Source organism: Balaenoptera ricei, chromosome 14, assembly GCF_028023285.1.
Source record: "Balaenoptera ricei isolate mBalRic1 chromosome 14, mBalRic1.hap2, whole genome shotgun sequence".
NCBI classification, from domain to species: Eukaryota; Metazoa; Chordata; class Mammalia; order Artiodactyla; family Balaenopteridae; genus Balaenoptera; species Balaenoptera ricei.
The window spans coordinates 323,705-327,957 of NC_082652.1; positions in this window are offsets into that span (position 1 = coordinate 323,705).

A 4,253-nucleotide genomic window follows, 5' to 3' on the forward strand; every position below is an offset into this window, starting at 1 on the left:
TGTTTTTATTATAATTCGTGCAGTCTGTCACCCGTAGACAAGATTTCCCATCTCAGGAGTCAGAATCACCCCAGAGAAGCTCTTCAAAGGCTCCACACCAGTTCGCATCACAAACACCATGCCAAATTGAAAATCAGCTTTTCTAAGATTAAAACAGAGGTGCTTCAGGTACAACCTCATGAAGCCTAATAAATTAGGTGGAAGGAGACTGTTAGGCTGGTGTAGAGCGCACTCCCCTGTCATTTATCAGACATCCTCTCTCACCCAGTCTTTCTCTCCTGCTGACACGCAAACCTCATTCGAAGGGAAATAATTGCCATCAGGCTACACAGCGGTATTTTCTCTAACAGTTGGATTTGCATTTCAATCTGCATTTTGAAGAAGCTCTTCGTGCAGGTTTTCCATTTCATATAACTCCAGGAGGTACTGTTCACAATGCAGACTGTGTTAATAAACTTGTGTATCACTCTGGTCCTGTCTTTCTGAAAATAGCTAGTGAATGAAATAAACCTTTTGAGGTTTGGGCATAATTGGAAAAGAGCATTGTGACAGTTACCTGTAATGGTTTCTCTGTGTTCTGTTTATGATGTAAAGTGGTTTCCACCATGAGAATTCTCCCCTGGCCCCTTATTTGCCACATGGTGAAGGGAAAAGCCATTCTCACTCTGATTATCTTAGAAAATTTCATTTATCTCCTGATGTCTGTCTGCAACTTAGAAGCAGGCACTGTAACATGTCATGATCAGCTCAAAAGAATGAAATTTAACTAAGTTAAAGTAAGCTTTTCTTCCACACAGCACAGATCCCTCCCAGCACCACACACCCCATCACCACATCAACTCACCTTAGTAGTGGATTTGTTGTGGGGCCAAGTCTGCAGATTTAGTGATACCATGTATTCTTTATTTTCTTTGTGGGCTCTTTACAACTTTTTTCACAGTTATTACACAATTCATCTGGGTAGTCTTGACATCTTGTCATTGAGACTCTTACTTTCAGAATGCTAAGATGAAATAAACCCGGAACACCAAATTTATTTAATACCTAAATAATTATATTTAGGTATTTAACAATACCTAAGTCATTATATTAAGGTATTTAACAATACCTAAATCGTTAAAGGTACCCAGCAAAGAGAATGTACCTATGAAGCAGTCACTGGTGAGATGAGAGAAACACAAGTGAGGTGACATTGTAATTTGAAGTTCTCAAAGCACTAGAGTCGTCAAAATCATTCATTAAAAAACACGTCAAGCTCAGACTCACAAAAAGATGGGGAAAGGGGATTAACTTCTGCGTGCTTGTTAGAGATGGGGTGAAGGGAGCGTTGAAACCAGACACGCCTGCACTGCAGCTGTCCAGATGGCAGTGTGGGCGTGTCCCCAAACCGTGACCTCTGAAGGCAAAAGCAGGTCGTATACATTTGTCCTCTTGGGTATAACATGTTCGTATAAAGCAGAATGCGTCAGGTGATGTGACGTCTGCGGTCGGGGACCGCTGTGCTCCGGTACGAGGGTGGGTAAGTGGCCGATGATGAAGTCAGGCTGCTGTCCCTTGTTGAGGGGCATCCGGAGATCAGGGCATCTGGCCTGTGTCAGCTCACGCCTGCTGCTAACACTTCCCTCGGTGCTGCATTTGAGAGGAAAACCTCTGTACCCATGTGTTTACTGGGTAACAGATTGATGAATTCATATGTGTGAGCGTGATCATCGGGAACAGTAAAGGCTCCCTTTCATGCCAACGGGTATCCCAAACTCAGTCTGAACTCGCATCCCTTTGCAGCACGTCATGATCCAGTACACCTAACCTAGAGGAAAAGCAGTTGGTGATGTTACAAGTTAGTGTTGTAACCAGCCCTTTGCTCACCTGCCTGGGGCCTGCGATCTGCACAGAGGAAAACAGCTTGTTTTTTTACAAACTAATCTGGGAACTCCCCTACTCCTCTGAGGTTTAAAAGAGTAGGATACTCATAGCTTAGCTGTACCAACAGCATAACTTTCAAGAAAAATAGAGATGAGACACAGAGTCTAAGACAGTTTACCCACACCTGCCCTGCGCCTTCTGAAGAGGAGGGTCTGGGTAGGGCCGTAGACAGTTCACGTTGGAAACTCCATCAGACACCAAATCCACATCCCCACAAAACACGGGGCAGTGCTGTCAGAGCGGACACAGCCAGGCCTCGATCCCACACCCCACGTCTGGGCTGTCCCTGCGGGAGACACAGTCCTCGGCTCCTGTCCTGCCTTGATGGCCCACTAGCGTCAATCAGGTCCTGTCTTTGACTCATGCCTGAGTGTGGGTGTTAAGTCTCACGTGTTCGTCTTGTTGAGAGGCTTCCCTATGGAAGGAATGAGAAGTCCCCGGACGTGGTCAGTGCAGTGCTGGTGGCAGGTGAGCTCTGTGCCTGGCGCGTCCCGTGTTTCTCTTACTGTTTGCTTGCTTAGTGTTTAGCTCCACGCTCAATCTAAGCTACTTTGGTACCAGGGTCCCACCAGGTGGCAGGGCTGGGTTTGAACCCCTCTATCTCCCTAGAAATGAAGTGCTCTTTGTTACCCTGCTGTTAATTATGCTGTTTTCATCCCTGTATAAACCAGCTAATTTCTTTAGATATCTCAAAATCCTTACTGGCATTTGTCACAAACTAAAGCTGGAAAGACTGAGGGTCTGAAAAAATTAGGATCACAAAAGGCATACCTCATTTGCATTATTAGCCATTTTACTATTGCATAGTTTTTGACAAATTAAACTTTTTTGAGCTCCAATTTCCAATCTGTACAACTAAAATGGGGTTATGTGGTCTTGCGGTGTCTGTCCAGTCCATTCATCCTGTGCTGGGGGCCGGAATCCTGGCCCCCCCTCCTCACTGCAAATGCAGTATTCTGGCCTGCCTGGCCGCGGCCATATTCTATCCCGTCGGCCAGTGACAGCCCAGGTTTTGGGCATGTGAGTCAAGAAGTTGTATTTACCAAGACCCTATAAACGGGTGCCAAGCGGTGGCCTCCCTTGGAGGGTGGAGCTGCTCTGGTGCATCCTCCCTACCTGGAGAACCCGATCTTCAGCCGGGGTGGAGGGTTCTAGACTTAAAATGAAGCAGAGACATGACTAGGGAAGGTCCCAGTGATGTTATTTGAGGTCTGGACCCACTCGTCCCTGAGGTATCTACACTCTCAAATTCTCTGTTTGTTTCCTAATCTTCTGCTTTAGTTGCATTCTGTCTCTGGCAATCAAAAGAGTTTTGACTAAAATTGGTATTACACCTGCCTTAGCTATTTGCAAGATTCTTCATAAGACCAAAGTAAAAAACAAATAATGCACAGGCCTCTTTTTTTTTTTCATTTTTAAAAACTGTGCTAACATGCATATAACATAAAATATACCACCCTATCTTAAGTGTACACTCCAGTGTGTTAAATATATTCATAATATTGTGAATATATTACCATCATCCATCTCAATAGCTCTTTTCATCTCGCAACACTAAAATTCTGTACCCATTAAACTCCCCAAAGCCCCCTGCACCAGCCTCTGGTTACCAGCTTTCTACTTTCTGTCTGTACCTCATACAAGTGGGATCCTACAGTATCTGTCCTTATGTGACTGGCTTATTTCACTGAGCATAATGTCCTCAAGGTTTATCCATGTTGTAGCAGGTGTCAGAATTTACTTCCTTTTAAGGCTGAATAATATTCCATTGTATATATACATCACATTTTGCTTATCCTTTCATCCATTGATGGACACTTGGGCTGTTTTCCACATTTTAGCTGTTGTGAATGATGTCACTGTGAACATGGGTGTACAAACGTCTCTTTGAGACCCTGCTTTTAATTATTTAGTTATTCCCAGAAGTGGAATTACGGGATCATGTGGTAATTCTATTTCAAATTTTTTGAATACATAGGCCTCTCATAATTCTGAAATACACGTTCGCTGCCTTTCCCAAGCTGCAAATCCTTCTGTCACTGGTAACAACATTCCTCCAGTCTCCCATTCTAGAAACCTCAGTCCTTTTCCTTATTCTTGTTCCCTGATGTATAGTCTGGAACCAAGTCCTGTTCTTGTTTCAGTACATCGTGTTTAATTTCATGTGCATTCCCTCTCCCACCCCCTCTAATGATTCACTCGTGTACAGTTGCTGTCACCTAAGGAACAGGGCTAACAGAGGGTGGTGGTTCAGATGGTGGGTCTGCCTGGGCTCAGGTCCTGGCCACGTCACTCAACATATAACCTCAGACATGCCTTCTCAGCTCCTT